The sequence below is a fragment of the Pagrus pagrus genome, assembly GCF_965226575.1.
Source record: "Pagrus pagrus genome assembly, chromosome: 22".
Lineage (NCBI taxonomy): Eukaryota > Metazoa > Chordata > Actinopteri > Spariformes > Sparidae > Pagrus > Pagrus pagrus.
In genome coordinates, this window is record NC_140204.1 from 18,857,210 (window position 1) to 18,883,212 (window position 26,003).

The following is a 26,003-nucleotide window of genomic DNA, read 5'->3' on the forward strand; positions in this document are numbered from 1 at the left end:
GCACTTTCTTTCGAACAGGGAGATTTGAAATGAGACGACTCTACTGTCTCTCTCTGACGAGTCAAAGTGACACTTTACAAACATAATCACAGTGATGTGTTCTCAATAATCTCAATGCAGCTGCCTGCACATGTAAAAAATGTCTTGTTACTTGTGACTTCTTCTCATTTAAAGCAATAATCATATTACTAGTAATGACTTGAGTTACTTTACTTGCTACATTAATATCTTTGATCCAACTGAAGTGTTTTCCAACAACTCCATGGTCGCCGTCCGTTAACATGAGGGGAACTGCCATGTTGTTTCAGTGTTAGAGTGCATTTTCAGGTAGTCTCTGCTACAACACATTCATAGTGTTGCAGCAGTAGTCCACGCAATTGACAGAAATAGATGGGTGAACAAAGAAAAAAGAGAGAAGTTCAAACTGAGGCTCTTTTCTCACCTACAAAAAGCTGACCCATCAAGGTGTGAACTGGGTGTGAATGTCAGATCTGCGGTTTAAGAAAGAAGTAGTTGGACACAGATCCCCTCCATCTGACGTCAGAAAGGTGTCGGGGGAGAGGGTTTCTGAAGCTATGGGACCATCCAACAAGCATGTCTGATGGACAAACACATCCTCATACCGAAACCACTGAATAGTCTGATTGCCAGTGACTCCCACAACAACATGATTGTAGGACCTTGCAGACCCTTGCAGTCACACACTGGCAGATTTGTTTGGACACCAAAAACTACCTGATTAGTTTTAGGTCAAATAACTCACCGTTGACTTTTAGTTTGACACAGGACACCATCAGTGGTCTCCTGTGTTTGCTTTACCCATCCGTCCACCTCGTTCTGCACCTTATAGTATGTGGACTTTTTTCACTCTTTATACCACCACTTCCTCCTTTGCTACAGTAAGGAGGACAGGCGTTTGTTTCACAATGTAGCCACAAAACACAGACAAGAAAAATAGAACTGCTAACATAGTTTGTTTTGATGTCACGTTTGATGGATGTGTTGCTGACAGACTTCCCATGCTTTAGAACACATTGCAACAAAGCTGTTAGGACCCATTTAGCTGGGAACAACACTTTTGTGTTTTAAAAGGACAACTGCAACTTGTAGTGCTTGGATGCGGGGAGGGTGAACGCTGCAATGTGTGAGTGTTCTCACAGAGAGAGAGGTAAAACAGATGAAAAGAGTGGAACTTCTGAGAAGACACAACAATCATCACCTCTGAAACCACCATCTGTGCATGACAAGATGTGGTAATGCTGATTTTGAAGGAAAGTTTGCCATCTGCAGGCAGTGAATGGTATCTTCCTCTGTGTGAGTGTTTTGAGGCTTTTGGGACTAACTTACACTTGCAACTCAACAGAAACTTTAAAAAAAAGTATTTTATTTAAAAATATGTATATATGTGTATATATATATTTGTATCATATTAATCTCTAGTGGAAATAAAAAACATAAATAAAATGTGTAAATGTACTTTCTATGTCTTTGCTATTGCATACATCAATGACCCAGACACTTCATAATCAGACAAGTGAGTCTTACAGGGAGATACTCACTCATAGCCACATCAATTACGTTTTATTTGTATTGCCCAAAATCACAAATTTGACTATTTCTATTACTCTCCATGACTTTCTGTGGGTGGAGCAGGTTGGGCTAGAAGTATTAGGCCTGCGTATCTTAAAACAACACTGACATGTCGATATGTAGACCTACATTGTATGTTTTGTGACGTTTATTGTCTATAAGAGCAATAATGCATGCTTTTTTTAAATTTTAGCGTTTACTTCTAATTATCTATTTTTCAATTTTCTCTTTTTATCTGTAATTATTTCAGCCCCTGCGCTACCAAAACATCCGAATTCCCCCTCTTATCGTATTTAGTGTCTCACTCTCCTTGTGGCTGTGACGTCCATTTTTATGAAAACATTCAGTTCGAGCAGCCAGAGAAACACCCACCTTTATACATCGAGACCACTCTCAGTGGAGCACAGTTCAGAGCAGCAGCCCTACTGCACGCATCATGATGAACCTCACCTTGGTAACAGCTATTTTCTGTAAGTATATCTACCAACATCTTTTAATGCAACCTTTAACCTCTTGTCAATATAGCAACCCAAACAATCGTAATTGTTCGGTTCTTGTTAAATTACGACTTTATGGATAAATATCATGTTGTTTGTTTCAGGCTGGATCTCCGTCTCAGTCTCTGAGTTTCACACTGTGGAGTCTCAGCATGGTGAAGAAGTCACACTGCTCTGCTCCAACTTTACCAGCTTTCCCTCTCACATATACTGGTTCAAATTAAGTAACAGCCGCAACAACAGCTGCATTTCCTATATGATGGGCTCTGATGGAAATACTTCATTCTGTGATGGATTTCAAAATGGCAAATTTAGTATGTCATCAAACACCACTACTCTCTTTCTGAAGATCAAACAATTGGAATTATCTGACTCTGGACTGTACTCCTGTGGATTTTACTCAAATGGAAACTCAGTGATTGTCAGTGCAACATATTTAAAAGTTCAAGGTAAGTCTTGTCTGTCTTTTGAAAGAAGCAGATATGTCCACCCACAAGAGATAAAATATTTGTTTAAAGTTTCATTTAATCATCTCTCTTGTAAAAACGTTTGATGGAATAGCAAATCCGATGGGTGTTGTCCTGGGTGCGGTCATTATCTTCTTCCCCGTTATAGTCGTCACTGGTCTGGTTGTCAAAATCAGGAAACTTCATAAAGGTACTTCTTAGTTTTTAAATGAAAGCTTTCCAAAAAGTATTCACAACCACATTTTTTGAACAACTAACTGACGAGATGTTCTGTTTCTGTCATGTAGCTCATAAAGAGGCAAAGGATCCACAACACAGCGAGGTGATGAATTAGATTGATCAAAGTCTGACTTCTATCTGCTGTCTGGTTCAAGTTTATCAACAATGATTTCATTTTTTCTGACAAACTCAGCCGTGTTTGATGAGTGACGTGAATATTTTTATCTACAGAATCTGGACTCTGCTGAGCTGAAGGACGGCGCCCTGACTTTGTATTCACCAACGATAAGAAGGAGGCCTGCATCAGAGAGAGCAGTGGAGACTCATGTTGTTTATTCTGCTTGCACATAGACTCAAGAAGGTTATTTAACTGCAGCTCGTGCTGGAGCTGAACTTCATTTTGTCAACAAAATCTGGTTTTGTTTTGCTGTTTGTGCCCACATATCCTCACTGTCTCTCTCAGGCAAAGTGCGTCATGTCGTTTTGACAAAAAGATATGTGCGAGAGTGGAGGTGTGCATGAGTTTCGCCTCACTAGTTTGACAGGAAGAGACAGCACGGTGTGGTCTGAGCCTGACTGAGGTGAAAACCATGAGGTCTGTCACCTCCAACCTCTGTGAGAATAAAGTCTGAAATGAAGCAGAGACTACTGGCTGACTTTCTTCCGTCACAAAGACAAAATCATCATCTTCATTTGAAAAACACTGTGATATTGTGATGTCAACATAAGTGTGCATAATAACACGATCTTTGCATATTTACAACATAATCTGACCCCATCTGCCCTGTTGCACACCATTCTGTGGTGACTCTGTCTGTTCAGCATCTGTGAGGTATCTGTGTCTCTATCATTAATGAGGTCTCAACCAGAGGAAGCTCGGCCTTCAGCTCTCAGCACCCTCACCTCACACCTTGAAGGCCTTCATGCTCCCGCAGAATACTGTATAAAGTGAAGATATGCTTTATGTAATGATCTTAGAGCATGTTGTTGGTGTTGCCACTGCTCCCCTCCTCACGGGTCACACTTGAAAGACTAAGCGCCCGCACAGTCTCACACTTTCTTGTGAAAAGATTGCTGTTGCAAAGTGTCACTTGCACGTTCTCATATCAAAAGCATTTACTCTGCTAAAGGCTGCACAGATCACAGCAAAACCACGGCAGATGAAGGTCCCATCCAAATCGACTGCCTTACAAACAATAATCCAAGAGCTCTCATTGGGCAGGTAAGATTTCAACTGATATTAATGATACATTTAATCAACTTATAGTCAAGGAAAGATCATGTGCACTTTTTTTAGACTCAAGAAGATTATTTAACCGCAGCATTTTCTTCAGTAGTATGAATGAAGTACATCACAAAGATCATTTATAGGTATGAATACGGCTCCCTGTTAGATTTACCGGCTTTGATTTATTTTTAGAGATTTGTGTGAGTGAGAGCAAATCACATCGGTGAACTAAAAACTTTGTGCTGAATTATAAACTTCTCATAACATGACCACAGAAAATACTCATTTCTAAACATAGAGCAGGTGTCTCTTAAAGTTGCTGTACGCGTATTCTTTTTAAAATAAGTGTTACATAGCTCTATATTACAACAGTAATAAAGGATAGAGCGTTTGGTCGGTAACCCACGTTACTATTGTATGTACATAGTTCCTTCTGGTTTAGTCACTGCTCTTGATCGAGGTATATATAATAGAAGGTCACAATAGTCTGCGTTGTGCTACTTTGCTCTCACACGTGAAAGCTGGCTCACCACCGGTTAAATACAATGCAAAATACTTCCACAAGATGCCTCACAATATAACCACAGCCTCTGATTTTGTCTGTGGTAAGTGAAGGTGGTATATGAGCATGATGCGACACTCTGAAGTGTCCTGATGTGGAAAGCATCTTAATCGGCAGAGAATCTCAACCATATCATTATTTTACGGTACAGTGTGTAGGATTTAGTGGCATCTGGTGGTAAGGTTGCAGTTGGCAACCAACTGAATAACCCTCATCTAATCTTTCCTGACAGTGGCTGCTAAAAGCCCAAAAGGCCCTCTCTATGGCCAGTGTTTAGTTTGTCCATTCTGGGCTGCTGTAGAACTCTGGCAGTGCAACATGGCGGACTACGTAGAAGAGGACCCGCTCCCTCTGAAGAAATAAAAGTCTCATATCAAGGTAACGAAACACAACGGTTCTTAGTTTTAGGTGATAATACACTAATGAAAACATAACCATGAATATTATATTCCATCTCTGCCCCTAAACCCCCTCAGTCGGTCGTGAAGACTGTGTTCAGCCCCAGCTAAGTGACCAAACGTGTTTACTCCGCTAATCCCAGTTGAGCTGATCAAAGGCCTCAATCCAGGCAACCTCAAGGGCCACTGGCACCATGGTTAACTGAGTCAAAAGCCAATTGGCCAATATTACCTAGCTATAGCCAGGGATAGCAAACAAAGAGCAGCAGCTACTCTGGTGACAGGCTTTCCCCTAGATTTTAAGAGCTACCTTCAGATTTTGTTCATATTTTACAAATCACACCTTCAAATTGAATTGTCTGTTGTATTTGTGTGTAATAACACATCGCTGTATAATGTATCCTGATATAGCAAAAGAACAGCTGATGTACATCAAAGATTACACTTCCTCATAGTGTATAGACATATAGACACTAATGTTCCTTTGCTAAAACATGACCTAGATTATAAGTGTTATCAAACAAGATTTTTTTTTTTTTCCTTGCAGGCGTTAACTTGTAACCATTTTCATGAGAGCATTTCTTTTGTGAGCCCGAGTGGCTGGATAAACCAGAGAACTCTCCGCCCCTTTGCGTGGAGACATCTCTTTGTGGAGCACAGTTCAGACAAAACCATTGCAGTGGTGCAGTCAACCTGTGCGCACAATGGTGAACTTTACCTTGATGACAGCTTTACTCTCTACCTTCAGTAAGTACACCAACTGAGTTTTTTCTCAATACAACGATGGATAATTTTGCTTCAATAATTTGCCAAAGCTATCGTTTATGAGCATTGTTCGGGTCCCGTTGAATCAAAGTTTAAGGATAAATATGTTGTTTGTTTCAGGCTGGATCTCCGTCTCAGTCTCTGAGTTTCACACTGTGGAGTCTCAGCATGGTGAAGAAGTCACACTGCTCTGCTCCAACTTTACCAGCTTTCCCGCTCACATATTCTGGTTCAAATTAAGTAACAGCACCAACAACAGCTGCATTTCCTATATGATGATCTCTGGTGGAAATACTTCATTCTGTGATGGATTTCAAAATGGCAAATTTAGCATGTCATCAAACACCACTACTGTCTCTCTGAAGATCGAACAATTGGAATTATCTGACTCTGGACTGTACTTCTGTGGATTTTACTCAAATGGAAACTCAGTGATTGTCAGTGCAACATATTTAAAAGTTCAAGGTAAGTCTTGTCTGTCTTTTGAAAGAAACGGATATATCCACCCACAAGAGATAAAATATTTGTTTAAAGTTTCATTTAATCATCTCTCTTGTAGAAACGTCTGATGGAACAGCAAAGCTGATGAGTGTTGTCCTGGGTGCGGTCATTATCTTCTTCCTCGTTGTAGTCGTAGTTGGTCTGGTTGTCAAAATCAGGAAACTTCATACAGGTATTTATTATGATTTCATTTGCAATTGAAAGTTAAAAATGCAACTTCTTACTTTCTAAAAAAAAAAGTACCAACAGCAATACTTGAACAGCTAACTGACCAGATGTTCTGTTTCTGTCATTTAGCTCATAAAGAGGGGCTGAATCCACAACACAGAGAGGTAATCACATTTTAACCAGAGATTAGTTAATGGTTTGATTTCTGCTGACAAACTCGGCCGTGTGAGATGAGTGACTGTCAGTATTTTTTTTTTCACAGACTCTCACCCCTGATGACCTGAACTATGCAGCACTCAGTTTTCATCCAAAAGCAAAAGGCAGCAGAAGGCCTCCAGCAGAGCAGCGGCTGGAGCCAAATGTTGTGTATGCTGCCACCAGATAGACTCAGGAAACATCTGGAACAGCAGCTCAGGGTGGAATTGTTGCTTTATCACATTCAACATGCGATGCTGAGGTTTTGCTTGGGCAGTAGTCAGATGGACTTGATATCACCATGAAAAAGTCTCTTTTTTTACCTACGCTGTTTGTCTTAGATCTTAGTCTGAGAGCAGATACAATTTAGTGTTTGATGGAGTAGTCAGCAAGGACACTGATGAATGTTTAGTATCTTGCAGTGGGAGTAAGATGTAGGCCTGCAGAGGTGGAGTTGTAAGTGAGGTTCACATCACTGGCATGACAGGAAGAGACAGCACAGTGTGGTCTGAGTGTGGCAGAGGTGAAAACCATGAGGCCTGCGAGCGCTGTGAAAAGAAATCTTAAAGGGGAGCAGTGAATTAATGATAAGTCTCTTCTGTAAAGCAGTCAAAATCATTATCTATCTCTATAAACAGTCATATAGATATATATAGATATATGCTCTCTCCCTCTCTCTCTCTCTATCTCTCTCTCTCTGTCTCTCTCTCTCTCTCTCTCATACAGTACATTAACACATGCAAAAAGTCTTTGCTGTGATCGTCATCATCCGCTTTCTCACAGGTGATATTGGCTCCTTCACTGGCTATTGCTAGCCTCTTTTACTAAAGCAACGGTTAATAAAATCTATATTTTGTGTGAAAAAGTAATTGTGAGTGTCTTTGTTCAAAATAACGTTCGGTTATCATTGCTTATATGTTGTAGAAACATTATTATTGCTGGCCTCTACGGGCCCTTGGCAATGTGGTGTGCTTCTGTAAATAAATAAACTTCCTATTCACTAGGTAAATCTCTTCTAAAGGCGTGAGAACATTTAGGTGTGACATTTGTATAGCCTCAGTTGAAACCATTCACTCTACAGGCTGCACATCTTTAAGACATGACAAACCACAGCTGAACTACAGCACAGCAAGTGCAGTTCCCATCTATGAAAACCTTTATTCACACCAGAGTGTTCAGAGTGACTTAGTTCCTCATCACTGGCCCGAAAAATGTAACCTTTTAGAACCAAACTTAACTAATGTTAACGTTATTGTGAAAGCAGCGTTTCAGTTTCATAATGTAAATACAACAGCCAACTGCATAACTGTGCAACGCTTCTTTTTGGCTAATTGAACATGCCTAAGGTGCAGTAGATGTACTGTCTCTTTGCATATTTACAACATGCTCAGGAAAATAAACATGTAGAAAATCTAGTGAAACTCTCGCCAAAATGCAACCTAGGCTTTTTTTTGTGAAGGAACCCGAGTCAAACCTTCGTGTAAAAGCATAATTACAACGAAAAAAGCCACTTTTAAGATTTACATTAATTTGCATTATATATTTTGATTGCTGTCTGGATGGGAAAAGATTTTATACAAATCTAATAATGTAGCCCTCTCACTCAACTCTGTTTTATGATTTTCATGAATACCCCTTTTGTGTATCAGACTGCATGGGAGCGAATTGGTGAGAGCTACTAAAATGTATTTGGGATGTTTTACAATAATTAACACACATTGAAAATGACTCTGTCTAAATTGCAGAGAGGCCTGGTTGGTTTATTAACTGCAACTATACTGTTATTGAGCATTATTTTTTTCCATGCAGTTTACTTTAACCGTAACTATAGCTCTTATTCAATATAAACATCATCAGCATGGAAACACCTTCAAACAAGTATTTAGCAATAATAAACAGTTTTAATGCCTAATCCCTGTGGCTCATATCTTTTCCCTTTGTTTTGAATCACCTCATAACCAAGAAATAAACACACATTAGAAACATTCATAGTAATACCCCGGGGTTTTTGTAGTGTTTCAGTCGGCACCAGTGATGGCACGCATGCTGGAGCTCATATAGAAATGCACGCCAGGATACTCACCCGAACCACGGAAAAGCGATCCTGCAATTTAGTCCAAAACCCCTTCCCAGAGGCAGCGACATGACCAGAGACCCGTCCCGAGGCTCGGTCCTTTCCCGGTGATTGGTCCTGCACCGACTCCTCCTTCCTGCAGCAGCACGTGGCAACGTCAAATGTCCACCCTCATCCAAGGCGTCTCCTGATTAGCAGCTGGCGATGCTAACCGCTAGCAGCAGTCCCATCTTGGCCTTCAGCTTGCGCCAGTAAGGAGCCCTCACTTCTAAAACACATTCGGTTACACTCACCGAAAATAAGCAAACACTCGCATGAACTCCTGGTTGATAACTGTAAATAATACTTTTTCATGAAGTTATTTGACCGTTTGCTCGGACTTAACGTCTCCGCTTCTCTCCGCAGCTTTCTCTCTTCATTTCCCTCACTTTCCCTGTAGTCCCGCTCTTCTAACAATCCGACACAGATTGACACCTGCCAAAACAAATGAGAACCCAAATGAGGGAAACCTGAGGCGTTCAAATGCCTTTCAGGACATTTATAGACCCACATAAGAACACTTTACCAGCTGAAATAAATGTAATAAACCCATATAAACAAATAAGCAGGGCGCTACAATAAAAAATGCTTCTGAACAGAATTACCAACCCCAGCTTTAAGGCTTTTATTTTATGGGAGGTTTTGTGCAGGTCAATCAGAGGCACAATGAGGATCTTCATACTGTTAACAGCTTTACTTCTCTGCAGCCTCAGTAAATACTGGTTTTGAAATACTGTACTGCTAAATCCTATGAAGCCAATGATCCTCTGTCAGCTAAATGATGGATCTCCTGTTTGTTTCAGGCTGGATCTCTGTCTCAGGTTCTGAGTCTCAGACTGTGGAGGTTCAGTCTGGTGATGAAGTCACTCTGCTGTGCTCCAACTTTTCAAGTGCTCCCACTCAGATAATCTGGGTCTGAATTAAGATCATGTATGTAATATGAAAATTGGCAATATTTTTGATAAAAAACAAGACATGTAAATGTGGAAATTGAATACCTGTAGTATCATGCATGTGTGTAAAATGTGATAAATAAAATAATTTTCTTATAAAAATAAAATGTATTTTTGATTGATAAACAGTTGTGTTTGTCAAAACAAATACGTAGAAGCTCCAACTGCCCATTATCCCTCGTGGTGCTGCACAGCACTCATGACTCATGAGATCTCAACCACAGGAAGTTCGGCCTTCAGCTCTCTGTGCCATGACCACAAGCAACACCTTTCATGTCCACAGAGAAAAAAATCTACCTCATAAAGAGCTTTTTACAACAATGTAAAGATAAATAGATTATTCATAGAGAAGAGCTTACATGTGGAGGTAAATCAAGCTCTTCTTAAACTGTGTGACCAAGCCATTTGTCACAGATCACACTTAGCACTTCAAACTCAAACCTCCACACGTTGCATCAGTGTCTTACAACTCGTGAAAAGATGCCTGAAGCACGTGACAGTTGCTCAGCCACATATGACACCATTCACTCTGCTTCAGGCTGCACGTTTTAAAGACATGACAGATCACAGTGAAGCTTGTGAAATGAAGAAAAGTGGGATTAACAAGCAAATGGCTGTCTGACATTATATTTAAATTAATCCTTTCTGTAGCAATCACAAATCACACTTTGATGGTAAGATGGTGAAATATTTGTTTCATTGTGTAGATTGTTGAACCCTTTAATGATCTCAGCTAGATTCTGTTTTTTCCATTTTAATGTTCGCCATGACTGAAGCCACCAAAGGCAAAGAGTTTAATTTAATATCCTAGAGTCTCGTCCAATAACACAGCTGGTGAGTGTGTGATCCAAAAAAACAGGGGTGTGTTACAGAGAGAGGGGGAGAGCTGGTGCTAAATGTTGAGTCTGCTGCCACCAGTGAAACTCAGGACACAACTGGAACTGCAACTCTGGGTGGAAATGACCATCTGTGTTATCCTCAGCACAATGTACTTACACAGTGAGACATTTTAACATTGCTACTGGCTGAGAAGTGGGTCGTTTTAACTAGTTCAAACACGTTTGTGTAGTCTATAACTATATATCACATGTTAAATCTAGCGTGAGGTGTTCAGTGCAGCCTGTAAGAGAAGTCTCAACCACAAGATGTCGGGCCGTCAGCTGCACGCTGCTGCTCTCACAGTGTGAGCAACAGCCACAAAACACAACTCACAATAATTGCATAGGTAGATGTGTTGGTCGATGTCTCGTGTTGTTGAACGCACCACGGATAAAGACGAGACATACATTTGATCATTGCAATATGCTACAAGTCTGAGTTAAATACATAATGTATCAAATGGTTTATGTATTTGCAATGAAGAATACAAATGTATACGACACCCACATTGTTGCATGTGGTGACAGACTTCAGTGAGCTATCTGTGTCTGTATCATGAATGAGGTCTGCAGCCATGTATACAGTAACTGTGTTAAGTAGCGTGCACAGTGTACACTATATTTGCTGTAAATTTCACAACTTACACAAAACAACAACAAAAGAAAACACTCACACTTGTTTAATTGAACATGGCAGCGGTGATTGTTATTTCTTGTTGCAGTGTGAACATATTTACAACATGATCAGGAACATAAACTTCAAGAAACTCCCCCCAAAACATGGACGCTCATTGTGGTTTCCATGATTTGGCCCTTTTGTTTAGAGTTAGGGTCACGTTTTCATGCAGGACAAGATGAAGTGACACAATTTTGCTTTTAAAACAGGCAATCAGTGCTTAAGTGCTTGAATAATGTAAATCTTTACACACACACACTCCGCCTCTTCAAACGCCCTGACAGGCGCCCAGTGTTATAAAGCACCATCACAGTGACACGATCATACGCACAATGAGGAACTTCCCTGTGATCGCAGCTTTACTTCTCTGCAGCCTCAGTAAGTACTGGTAATGAATTACTGTACTGCTAAATCCTATGAAGCCAATGATCCTCTGTCAGCTAAATGATGACTCTCTGCTGTTTGTTTCAGGCTGGATCTCTGTCTCCGGCTCTGACTCTCAGACTGTGGAGGTTCAGTCTGGTCAAGAAGTCACTCTGCTGTACTCCAACTTTTCAAGTGTTCCCACTCAGATATTCTGGTTCAGAGTGGTCAAGAGAAGTCAGCCCCGCTGTGTTTCCCAAATGTTCAAGGCTACTGAACCTGCGATACTCTGCGATGGATTTCAAAGTAGAAAATTTGAAATGAGCTCCAACATCTCCACTCTGTTTCTCAAAATCATACAAGTGGACTCATCTGACTCTGGACTGTATTTCTGTGGACATTATGTGAGCAGAGCCCCACTTATTCTCAGTTCAACATACTTACAGGTTCAAGGTAAGATTGTTGTAACAATGTAACATTTAGTTTTGGTGACCTAAGTGTAAGATTTTAGATTCATCAGATGGTTCAGCTTTTTAAATTCTCTTCTCTTACAAAAATGTCATTTGTGTCCATTTAAATATGAATCAGATCTGAAGTCACGAGAGATAAATGTCTGATGTAGTGATCTTTCTTGTAGAAGTCTTTGATGGAACAACAAAGCTGACCTGGGTGATCCTGGGCTGTCTGACTGTTTTCCTCATCATGGTCGTCATTTATCAGGCTGTTAAAATCAACCAGCTTCAGAGAGGTAACTGGACTTAGATCATGTGATCATGAAATTGATGAAAAACCTATTTAACAGTGATTGTCAGTTAACTAACAGGGCATTGAATATCTGTCTTTCAGCTGATAATGAAGAACAGAATCCACAATGGAGAGAGGTGAGTCCAACATTGAGATTCTTCTGATATATTGATTAAAACTTGAGGGCTCCACTAATCGGAGAGTTATTTGATTCTTATATACAGATTCTGGTCTCTGATGACCTGAGGGATGTAGCACTGAGACGGTATTCAACAGCAATCAGAAACAGGAGGCCTGCATCAGAGAGGGCAGTGGAGACTCATGTTATTTATGCTGCCATCTGATAAACTCAGACAGAAACTGTAACTGCAGCTCTGAGTAGAACTGATGTTTATCATGTGAATCTGCGTTAGGGATTTTTGTCTCTAAGTGGTGGGTAGGAGGAATTAAGATCAAGTATGTAATATGAAAATGTAATATTGTAATAAATATAATATATTCGTGCAAAATTGGCAATATTTTTGATTAAAAACAAGACATGTAAATGTGGAAATTGAATACCTGTACTATGATATCATGTATGTGTGTAAAATATGCAAAATAAAATAATTTTATTATAAAAACAAAATGTATTTTTAATTGATAAACAGTTGCGTTTGTCATAACAAATATGTAAAAGCTCTAACTGCCCATTATCCCTCGTGGTGCTGCACAGCACTCATGACTCATGAGATCTCAACCACAGGAAGTTCGGCCTTCAGCTCTCTGTGCCATGACCACAAGCAACACCTTTCATGTCCACAGAGAAAAAAATCTACCTCATAAAGAGCTTTTTACAACAATGTAAAGATAAATAGATTATTCATAGAGAAGAGCTTACATGTGGAGGTAAATCAAGCTCTTCTTAAACTGTGTGACCACGCCATTTGTCACAGATCACACTTAGCACTTCAAACTCAAACCTCCACACGTTGCATCAGTGCCTTACAACTCGTGAAAAGATGCCTGAAGCACGTGACAGTTGCTCAGCCACATATGACACCATTCACTCTGCTTCAGGCTGCACGTTTTAAAGACATGACAGATCACAGTGAAGCTTGTGAAATGAAGAAAAGTGGGATTAACAAGCAAATGGCTGTCTGACATTATATTTAAATTAATCCTTTCTGTAGCAATCACAAATCACACTTTGATGGTAAGATGGTGAAATATTTGTTTCATTGTGTAGATTGTTGAACCCTTTAATGATCTCAGCTAGATTCTGTTTTTCCATTTTAATGTTCGCCATGACTGAAGCCACCAAAGGCAAAGCAGAGTTTCATTTAATATCCTAGAGTCTCGTCCAATAACACAGCTGGTGAGTGTGTGTGATCCAAAAAAAACAGGGGTGTGTTACAGAGAGGGGGGAGAGCTGGTGCTAAATGTTGAGTCTGCTGCCACCAGTGAAACTCAGGACACAACTGGAACTGCAACTCTGGGTGGAAATGACCATCTGTGTTATCCTCAGCACAATGTACTTACACAGTGAGGCATTTTAACATTGCTACTGGCTGAGAAGTGGGTCGTTTTAACTAGTTCAAACACGTTTGTGTAGTCTACAACTATATATCACATGTTAAATCTAGCGTGAGGTGTTCAGTGCAGCCTGTAAGAGAAGTCTCAACCACAAGATGTCGGGCCGTCAGCTGCACGCTGCTGCTCTCACAGTGTGAGCAACAGCCACAAAACACAACTCACAATAATTGCATAGGTAGATGTGTTGGTCGATGTCTCGTGTTGTTGAACGCACCACGGATAAAGACGAGACATACATTTGATCATTGCAGTATGCTACAAGTCTGAGTTAAATACATAATGTATCAAAGGGTTTATGTATTTGCAATGAAGAATGCAAATGTATACGACACCCACATTGTTGCATGTGGTGACAGACTCCAGTGAGCTATCTGTGTCTGTATCATGAATGAGGTCTGCAGCCATGTATACAGTAACTGTGTTAAGTAGCGTACACAGTGTACAATATATTTGCTGTAAATTTCACAACTTAAACAAAACAACAACAAAAGAAAACACTCACACTTGTTTAATTGAACATGGCTGCGATAATTGTTCTTTCTTGTTGCAGTGTGAACATATTTACAACATGATCAGGGACATAAACTTCAAGAAACTCCCCCCAAAACATGGATGCTCATTGTAGTTTCCATGATTTGGCCCTTTTGTTTAGAGTTAGGGTCACGTTTTCATACAGGACAAGATGAAGTGACACAATTTTGCTTTTAAAACAGGCAATCAGTGCTTAAGTGCTTGAATAATGTAAATCTTTACACACACACACTCCGCCTCTTCAAACGCCCTGACAGGCGCCCAGTGTTATAAAGCACCATCACAGTGACACGATCATACGCACAATGAGGAACTTCCCTGTGATCGCAGCTTTACTTCTCTGCAGCCTCAGTAAGTACTGGTAATGAATTACTGTACTGCTAAATCCTATGAAGCCAATGATCCTCTGTCAGCTAAATGATGACTCTCTGCTGTTTGTTTCAGGCTGGATCTCTGTCTCCGGCTCTGACTCTCAGACTGTGGAGGTTCAGTCTGGTCAAGAAGTCACTCTGCTGTACTCCAACTTTTCAAGTGTTCCCACTCAGATATTCTGGTTCAGAGTGGTCAAGAGAAGTCAGCCCCGCTGTGTTTCCCAAATGTTCAAGGCTACTGAACCTGCGATACTCTGCGATGGATTTCAAAGTAGAAAATTTGAAATGAGCTCCAACATCTCCACTCTGTTTCTCAAAATCATACAAGTGGACTCATCTGACTCTGGACTGTATTTCTGTGGACATTATGTGAGCAGAGCCCCACTTATTCTCAGTTCAACATACTTACAGGTTCAAGGTAAGATTGTTGTAACAATGTAACATTTAGTTTTGGTGACCTAAGTGTAAGATTTTAGATTCATCAGATGGTTCAGCTTTTTAAATTCTCTTCTTTTACAAAAATGTAATTTGTCTCCATTTAAATATGAATCAGATCTGAAGTCACGAGAGATAAATGTCTGATGTAGTGATCTTTCTTGTAGAAGTGTTTGGTGGAACAACAAAGCTGACCTGGGTGATCCTGGGCGGTCTGACTGTTTTCCTCATCATGGTCATCATTTATCAGGCTGTTAAAATCAACCAGCTTCAGAGAGGTAACTGGACTTAGATCATGTGATCATGAAATTGATGAAAAACCTATTTAACAGTGATTGTCAGTTAACTAACAGGGCATTGAATATCTGTCTTTCAGCTGATAATGAAGAACAGAATCCACAATGGAGAGAGGTGAGTCCAACATTGAGATTCTTCTGATATATTGATTAAAACTTGAGGGCTCCACTAATCGGAGAGTTATCTGATTCTTATATACAGATTCTGGTCTCTGATGACCTGAGGGATGTAGCACTGAGACGGTATTCAACAGCAATCAGAAACAGGAGGCCTGCATCAGAGAGGGAAGTGGAGACTCGTGTTATTTATGCTGCCATCAGATAAACTCAGACAGAAACTGTAACTGCAGCTTTGAGTAGAACTGATGTTTATCATGTGAATCTGCGTTAGGGATTTTTGTCTCTATGTGGTGGGTAGGAGGAATTAAGATCAAGTATGTAATATGAAAATGTAATATTGTAATAAATATAATATATTTGTGCAAAATTGGCAATGTTTTTGATTAAAAACAAGACATGTTAATGTGGAAATTGAATACCTGTGCTACGATATCATGTATGTGTGTAAAAAATGCTAAATAAAATAATTTTATTATAAAAACAAACTGTATTTTTAATTGATAAACAGTTGCGTTTGTCAAAACAAATACGTAGAAGCTCTAACTGCCCATTATCCCTCGTGGTGCTGCGCAGCACTCATGACTCATGAGATCTCAACCACAGGAAGTTCGGCCTTCAGCTCTCTGTGCCATGACCACAAGCGACACCTTTCATGTCCAAGGAGAAAAAAATCTACCTCATAAAGAGCTTTTTACAACAATGTAAAGATAAATAGATTATTCATAGAGATGAGCTTACATGTGGAGGTAAATCAAGCTCTTCTTAAACTGTGTGACCAAGCCATTTGTCACAGATCACACTTAGCACTTCAAACTCAAACCTCCACACGTTGCATCAGTGCCTTACAACTCGTGAAAAGATGCCTGAAGCACGTGACAGTTGCTCAGCCACATATGACACCATTCACTCTGCTTCAGGCTGCACGTTTTAAAGACATGACAGATCACAGTGAAGCTTGTGAAATGAAGAAAAGTGGGATTAACAAGCAAATGGCTGTCTGACATTATATTTAAATTAATCCTTTCTGTAGCAATCACAAATCACACTTTGATGGTAAGATGGTGAAATATTTGTTTCATTGTGTAGATTGTTGAACCCTTTAATGATCTCAGCTAGATTCTGTTTTTTCCATTTTAATGTTCGCCATGACTGAAGCCACCAAAGGCAAAGAGTTTAATTTAATATCCTAGAGTCTCGTCCAATAACACAGCTGGTGAGTGTGTGATCCAAAAAAACAGGGGTGTGTTACAGAGAGAGGGGGAGAGCTGGTGCTAAATGTTGAGTCTGCTGCCACCAGTGAAACTCAGGACACAACTGGAACTGCAACTCTGGGTGGAAATGACCATCTGTGTTATCCTCAGCACAATGTACTTACACAGTGAGACATTTTAACATTGCTACTGGCTGAGAAGTGGGTCTTTTTAACTAGTTCAAACACGTTTGTGTAGTCTATAACTATATATCACATGTTAAATCTAGCGTGAGGTGTTCAGTGCAGCCTGTAAGAGAAGTCTCAACCACAAGATGTCGGGCCGTCAGCTGCACGCTGCTGCTCTCACAGTGTGAGCAACAGCCACAAAACACAACTCACAATAATTGCATAGGTAGATGTGATGGTCGATGTCTCGTGTTGTTGAACGCACCACGGATAAAGACGAGACATACATTTGATCATTGCAGTATGCTACAAGTCTGAGTTAAATACATAATGTATCAAAGGGTTTATGTATTTGCAATGAAGAATACAAATGTATACGACACCCACATTGTTGCATGTGGTGACAGACTTCAGTGAGCTATCTGTGTCTGTATCATGAATGAGGTCTGCAGCCATGTATACAGTAACTGTGTTAAGTAGCGTGCACAGTGTACACTATATTTGCTGTAAATTTCACAACTTAAACAAAACAACAACAAAAGAAAACACTCACACTTGTTTAATTGAACATGGCTGCGGTGATTGTTATTTCTTGTTGCAGTGTGAACATATTTACAACATGATCAGGAACATAAACTTCAAGAAACTCCCCCCAAAACATGGACGCTCATTGTGGTTTCCATGATTTGGCCCTTTTGTTTAGAGTTAGGGTCACGTTTTCATGCAGGACAAGATGAAGTGACACAATTTTGCTTTTAAAACATGCAATCAGACAACATGTGGTGGTCAACCAGCAGCTCCAAAGTGCTTGAATAATGTAAATCTTTACACACACACACTCCGCCTCTTCAAACGCCCTGACAGGAGCCCTGACAGGAGCCCAGTGTTATAAAGCACCATCACACTGACATGATCATACGCACAATGAGGAACTTCCCTGTGATCGCAGCTTTACTTCTCTGCAGCCTCAGTAAGTACTGGTAATGAATTACTGTACTGCTAAATCCTATGTAGCCAATGATCCTCTGTCTGCTAAATGATGACTCTCTGCTGTTTGTTTCACGCTGGATCGCTGTCTCAGGCTCTGACTCTCAGACTGTGGAGGTTCAGTCTGGTCAAGAAATCACTCTGCTCTGCTCCAACTATTCAAGTTCTCCCACTCAGATATTCTGGTTCAGAGTGGTCAAGAGAAGCCAGCCCCGCTGTGTTTCCCACATGTTCAAGGCTACTGAACCTGCGAGACTCTGCGTTGGATTTCAAAGTGGAAAATTTGAAATGAGCTCCAACATCTCCACTCTGTTTCTCAAAATCATACAAGTGGACTCATCTGACTCTGGACTGTATTTCTGTGGACATTATGTGAGCAGAGCCCAAGTTATTTCCAGTTCAACGTACTTACAGGTTCAAGGTAAGATTGTTGTAACAATGTAACATTTAGTTTCAGTGACCTAAGTGTAAGATTTTAGATTCATCAGATGGTTCAGCTTTTTAAATTCTCTTCTTTTACAAAAATGTCATTTGTGTCCATTTAAATATGAATCAGATCTGAAGTCACAAGAGATAAATGTCTGATGTAGTGATCTTTCTTGTAGAAGTGTTTGGTGGAACAACAAAGCTGACCTGGGTGATCCTGGGCTGTCTGACTGTTTTCTTCATCATGGTCGTCATTTATCAGGCTGTTAAAATCAACCAGCTTCAGAGAGGTAACTGGACTTAGATCATGTGATCATGAAATTGATGAAAAACCTATTTAACAGTGATTGTCAGTTAACTAACAGGGCATTGAATATCTGTCTTTCAGCTGATAATGAAGAACAGAATCCACAATGGAGAGAGGTGAGTCCAACATTGAGATTCTTCTGATATATTGATTAAAACTTGAGAGCTCCACTAATCGGAGAGTTATTTGATTCTTATATACAGATTCTGGTCTCTGATGACCTGAGGGATGTAGCACTGAGACGGTATTCAACAGCAATCAGAAACAGGAGGCCTGCATCAGAGAGGGCAGTGGAGACTCATGTTATTTATGCTGCCATCAGATAAACTCAGACAGAAACTGTAACTGCAGCTCTGAGTAGAACTGATGTTTATCATGTGAATCTGCGTTAGGGATTTTTGTCTCTAAGTGGTGGGTAGGAGGAATTAAGATCAAGTATGTAATATGAAAATGTAATATTGTAATAAATATAATATATTCGTGCAAAATTGGCAATATTTTTGATTAAAAACAAGACATGTAAATGTGGAAATTGAATACCTGTACTATGATATCATGTATGTGTGTAAAATATGCAAAATAAAATAATTTTATTATAAAAACAAAATGTATTTTTAATTGATAAACAGTTGCGTTTGTCATAACAAATATGTAAAAGCTCTAACTGCCCATTATCCCTCGTGGTGCTGCACAGCACTCATGACTCATGAGATCTCAACCACAGGAAGTTCGGCCTTCAGCTCTCTGTGCCATGACCACAAGCAACACCTTTCATGTCCACAGAGAAAAAAACCTACCTCATAAAGAGCTTTTTACAACAATGTAAAGATAAATAGATTATTCATAGAGAAGAGCTTACATGTGGAGGTAAATCAAGCTCTTCTTAAACTGTGTGACCAAGCCATTTGTCACAGATCACACTTAGCACTTCAAACTCAAACCTCCACACGTTGCATCAGTGTCTTACAACTCGTGAAAAGATGCCTGAAGCACGTGACAGTTGCTCAGCCACATATGACACCATTCACTCTGCTTCAGGCTGCACGTTTTAAAGACATGAGAGATCACAGTGAAGCTTGTGAAATGAAGAAAAGTGGGATTAACAAGCAAATGGCTGTCTGACATTATATTTAAATTAATCCTTTCTGTAGCAATCACAAATCACACTTTGATGGTAAGATGGTGAAATATTTGTTTCATTGTGTAGATTGTTGAACCCTTTAATGATCTCAGCTAGATTCTGTTTTTTCCATTTTAATGTTCGCCATGACTGAAGCCACCAAAGGCAAAGAGTTTAATTTAATATCCTAGAGTCTCGTCCAATAACACAGCTGGTGAGTGTGTGTGATCCAAAAAAACAGGGGTGTGTTACAGAGAGAGGGGGAGAGCTGGTGCTAAATGTTGAGTCTGCTGCCACCAGTGAAACTCAGGACACAACTGGAACTGCATCTCTGGGTGGAAATGACCATCTGTGTTATCCTCAGCACAATGTACTTACACAGTGAGGCATTTTAACATTGCTACTGGCTGAGAAGTGGGTCGTTTTAACTAGTTCAAACACGTTTGTGTAGTCTACAACTATATATCACATGTTAAATCTAGCGTGAGGTGTTCAGTGCAGCCTGTAAGAGAAGTCTCAACCACAAGATGTCGGGCCGTCAGCTGCACGCTGCTGCTCTCACAGTGTGAGCAACAGCCACAAAACACAACTCACAATAATTGCATAGGTAGATGTGTTGGTCGATGTCTCGTGTTGTTGAACGCACCACGGATAAAGACGAGACATACATTTGATCATTGCAGTATGCTACAAGTCTGAGTTAAATACATAATGTATCAAAGGGTTTATGTATTTGCAATGAAGAATGCAAATGTATACGACACCCACATTGTTGCATGTGGTGACAGACTCCAGTGAGCTATCTGTGTCTGTATCATGAATGAGGTCTGCAGCCATGTATACAGTAACTGTGTTAAGTAGCGTACACAGTGTACAATATATTTGCTGTAAATTTCACAACTTAAACAAAACAACAACAAAAGAAAACACTCACACTTGTTTAATTGAACATGGCTGCGATAATTGTTCTTTCTTGTTGCAGTGTGAACATATTTACAACATGATCAGGGACATAAACTTCAAGAAACTCCCCCCAAAACATGGATGCTCATTGTAGTTTCCATGATTTGGCCCTTTTGTTTAGAGTTAGGGTCACGTTTTCATACAGGACAAGATGAAGTGACACAATTTTGCTTTTAAAACAGGCAATCAGTGCTTAAGTGCTTGAATAATGTAAATCTTTACACACACACACTCCGCCTCTTCAAACGCCCTGACAGGCGCCCAGTGTTATAAAGCACCATCACAGTGACACGATCATACGCACAATGAGGAACTTCCCTGTGATCGCAGCTTTACTTCTCTGCAGCCTCAGTAAGTACTGGTAATGAATTACTGTACTGCTAAATCCTATGAAGCCAATGATCCTCTGTCAGCTAAATGATGACTCTCTGCTGTTTGTTTCAGGCTGGATCTCTGTCTCCGGCTCTGACTCTCAGACTGTGGAGGTTCAGTCTGGTCAAGAAGTCACTCTGCTGTGCTCCAACTTTTCAAGTGTTCCCACTCAGATATTCTGGTTCAGAGTGGTCAAGAGAAGTCAGCCCCGCTGTGTTTCCCAAATGTTCAAGGCTACTGAACCTGCGATACTCTGCGATGGATTTCAAAGTAGAAAATTTGAAATGAGCTCCAACATCTCCACTCTGTTTCTCAAAATCATACAAGTGGACTCATCTGACTCTGGACTGTATTTCTGTGGACATTATGTGAGCAGAGCCCCACTTATTCTCAGTTCAACATACTTACAGGTTCAAGGTAAGATTGTTGTAACAATGTAACATTTAGTTTTGGTGACCTAAGTGTAAGATTTTAGATTCATCAGATGGTTCAGCTTTTTAAATTCTCTTCTTTTACAAAAATGTAATTTGTCTCCATTTAAATATGAATCAGATCTGAAGTCACGAGAGATAAATGTCTGATGTAGTGATCTTTCTTGTAGAAGTGTTTGGTGGAACAACAAAGCTGACCTGGGTGATCCTGGGCGGTCTGACTGTTTTCCTCATCATGGTCATCATTTATCAGGCTGTTAAAATCAACCAGCTTCAGAGAGGTAACTGGACTTAGATCATGTGATCATGAAATTGATGAAAAACCTATTTAACAGTGATTGTCAGTTAACTAACAGGGCATTGAATATCTGTCTTTCAGCTGATAATGAAGAACAGAATCCACAATGGAGAGAGGTGAGTCCAACATTGAGATTCTTCTGATATATTGATTAAAACTTGAGGGCTCCACTAATCGGAGAGTTATCTGATTCTTATATACAGATTCTGGTCTCTGATGACCTGAGGGATGTAGCACTGAGACGGTATTCAACAGCAATCAGAAACAGGAGGCCTGCATCAGAGAGGGAAGTGGAGACTCGTGTTATTTATGCTGCCATCAGATAAACTCAGACAGAAACTGTAACTGCAGCTTTGAGTAGAACTGATGTTTATCATGTGAATCTGCGTTAGGGATTTTTGTCTCTAAGTGGTGGGTAGGAGGAATTAAGATCAAGTATGTAATATGAAAATGTAATATTGTAATAAATATAATATATTTGTGCAAAATTGGCAATGTTTTTGATTAAAAACAAGACATGTTAATGTGGAAATTGAATACCTGTGCTACGATATCATGTATGTGTGTAAAAAATGCTAAATAAAATAATTTTATTATAAAAACAAACTGTATTTTTAATTGATAAACAGTTGCGTTTGTCAAAACAAATACGTAGAAGCTCTAACTGCCCATTATCCCTCGTGGTGCTGCGCAGCACTCATGACTCATGAGATCTCAACCACAGGAAGTTCGGCCTTCAGCTCTCTGTGCCATGACCACAAGCGACACCTTTCATGTCCAAGGAGAAAAAAATCTACCTCATAAAGAGCTTTTTACAACAATGTAAAGATAAATAGATTATTCATAGAGATGAGCTTACATGTGGAGGTAAATCAAGCTCTTCTTAAACTGTGTGACCAAGCCATTTGTCACAGATCACACTTAGCACTTCAAACTCAAACCTCCACACGTTGCATCAGTGTCTTACAACTCGTGAAAAGATGCCTGAAGCACGTGACAGTTGCTCAGCCACATATGACACCATTCACTCTGCTTCAGGCTGCACGTTTTAAAGACATGAGAGATCACAGTGAAGCTTGTGAAATGAAGAAAAGTGGGATTAACAAGCAAATGGCTGTCTGACATTATATTTAAATTAATCCTTTCTGTAGCAATCACAAATCACACTTTGATGGTAAGATGGTGAAATATTTGTTTCATTGTGTAGATTGTTGAACCCTTTAATGATCTCAGCTAGATTCTGTTTTTTCCATTTTAATGTTCGCCATGACTGAAGCCACCAAAGGCAAAGAGTTTAATTTAATATCCTAGAGTCTCGTCCAATAACACAGCTGGTGAGTGTGTGATCCAAAAAAACAGGGGTGTGTTACAGAGAGAGGGGGAGAGCTGGTGCTAAATGTTGAGTCTGCTGCCACCAGTGAAACTCAGGACACAACTGGAACTGCAACTCTGGGTGGAAATGACCATCTGTGTTATCCTCAGCACAATGTACTTACACAGTGAGGCATTTTAACATTGCTACTGGCTGAGAAGTGGGTCGTTTTAACTAGTTCAAACACGTTTGTGTAGTCTACAACTATATATCACATGTTAAATCTAGCGTGAGGTGTTCAGTGCAGCCTGTAAGAGAAGTCTCAACCACAAGATGTCGGGCCGTCAGCTGCACGCTGCTGCTCTCACAGTGTGAGCAACAGCCACAAAACACAACTCACAATAATTGCATAGGTAGATGTGATGGTCGATGTCTCGTGTTGTTGAACGCACCACGGATAAAGACGAGACATACATTTGATCATTGCAGTATGCTACAAGTCTGAGTTAAATACATAATGTATCAAAGGGTTTATGTATTTGCAATGAAGAATACAAATGTATACGACACCCACATTGTTGCATGTGGTGACAGACTTCAGTGAGCTATCTGTGTCTGTATCATGAATGAGGTCTGCAGCCATGTATACAGTAACTGTGTTAAGTAGCGTGCACAGTGTACACTATATTTGCTGTAAATTTCACAACTTAAACAAAACAACAACAAAAGAAAACACTCACACTTGTTTAATTGAACATGGCAGCGGTGATTGTTCTTTCTTGTTGCAGTGTGAACATATTTACAACATGATCAGGAACATAAACTTCAAGAAACTCCCCCCAAAACATGGACGCTCATTGTGGTTTCCATGATTTGGCCCTTTTGTTTAGAGTTAGGGTCACGTTTTCATGCAGGACAAGATGAAGTGACACAATTTTGCTTTTAAAACATGCAATCAGACAACATGTGGTGGTCAACCAGCAGCTCCAAAGTGCTTGAATAATGTAAATCTTCAAACACATACACACTCCGCCTCTTCAAACGCCCTGACAGGAGCCCAGTGTTATAAAGCACCATCACAGTGACACGATCATACGCACAATGAGGAACTCCACTGAGATCGCAGCTTTACTTCTCTGCAGCCTCAGTAAGTACTGGTAATGAATTATTGTAAATCCTATGAAGCCAATGATCCTCTGTCAGCTAAATGATGACTCTCTGCTGTTTGTTTCAGGCTGGATCGCTGTCTCAGGTTCTGAGTCTCAGACTGTGGAGGTTCAGTCTGGTCAAGAAGTCACTCTGCTGTGCTCCAACTATTCAAGTTCTCCCACTCAGATACTCTGGTTCAGAGTGGTCAAGAGAAGTCAGCCCCTCTGTGTTTCCCACATGTTCAAGGCTACTGAACCTGACACACTCTGTGATGGATTTCAAAGTGGAAAATTTGAAATGAGCACAAACATCTCCACTCTGTTTCTCAAAATCAAACAAGTCAACTCATCTGACTCTGGACTGTATTTCTGTGGATATTATGTGAGCAGAGCCCCACTTATTATGAGTTCAACGTATTTACAGGTTCAAGGTAAGATTGTTGTAACAATGTAACATTTAGTTTTAGTGACCTAAGTGTAAGATTTTAGATTCATTAGATGGTTCAGCTTTTTAAATTCTCTTCTTTTACAAAAATGTAATTTGTGTCCATTTAAATATGAATCAGATCTGAAGTCACAAGAGATAAATGTCTGATGTAGTGATCTTTCTTGTAGAAGTGTTTGGTGGAACAACAAAGCTGACCTGGGTGATCCTGGGCGGTCTGACTGTTTTCTTCATGATGGTCGTCATTTGTCTGGTTGTTAAAATCAAACAGCTTCAGAAAGGTAACTGGAGTTTTGTTGTATTTTTCACAGCCTCTTTTTTAAAGCTGCCTATGTGACAGACAAATCCACAACTTCCCATTCCATAAAATGCATCAACAGCAATATTTAAAACAGTGTCATCTAACTAGACATTTGTCTCCGTCATTTTTAGCTCTTGCTGAAGGACAGATTCCACAGCAAACAGAGGTGAAGCTTAAGTTTAATTTCAAAATCTTTGTATTTCAGCACAATGGGTCCTTTGTCCGCTAAGTGAGATGAGTGACTGAAAATACTTTCATTCACAGAGCCCAGCTGAACTGAACTATGCTGCAGTGACATTTCGACCAAAAAAATCACACCGGAGGTCTGAAACAGAAGTAGAGACTGCTATTTATTCAGCAACGAGATAGAGCCAGGAAGCACCTGAAACTGCAGGTGCAAGTGGAGTCTTGAATTGTGCTTTATTGTTAATAAACTGATATGCAGCTGTTTGGTTGGTTGCTGCACCGGCACTGTAAACTAAAACGTTTTTTGCTCAATATTCTTGCTCAGGCTGATTTTATTTTTATTTTTTTGTCAGCTTCTTTCTTTCTTTTGCACATGATTGGAGTTTGATAAAAGAGGAACCAGTAAAAAAAACTGATGACTGACTAACAGCAACAGTCGTTTCAACCATAAAAATGAGTTTAAGTGAGTGACTTTAACAACTAACAGGATAGGGAGAGACACAGTGAGGTCTGATCGAAACTGAGGTGAAAATCATGTGGCCGGTTAGATAAAAGCTCTGTCAGAGTAAAATCAGAAAAGAAGCAGTGAACAGGGGTTAACTGTCATCTGAGCTCAGCCTTGGGGAACAAACACACAGTAAACTTTTACAGTAATGGTATGGTTGTGAACTGTATCACAAGAGA

The 26,003-nt window shown here is 40.0% G+C and overlaps 1 long non-coding RNA gene across 1 annotated transcript; it reads left to right on the forward strand.

Moving 5' to 3' along the window:
- Positions 1–6,322: 6,322 nt before the first annotated feature.
- LOC311251141 lies at positions 6,323–6,754 on the forward strand. The gene is made up of 3 exons (XR_014621362.1): positions 6,323–6,399; positions 6,525–6,559; positions 6,658–6,754. It is a non-coding gene; the product is annotated as an uncharacterized lncRNA (long non-coding RNA).
- The last annotated feature ends 19,249 nt before the right edge of the window (positions 6,755–26,003 follow it).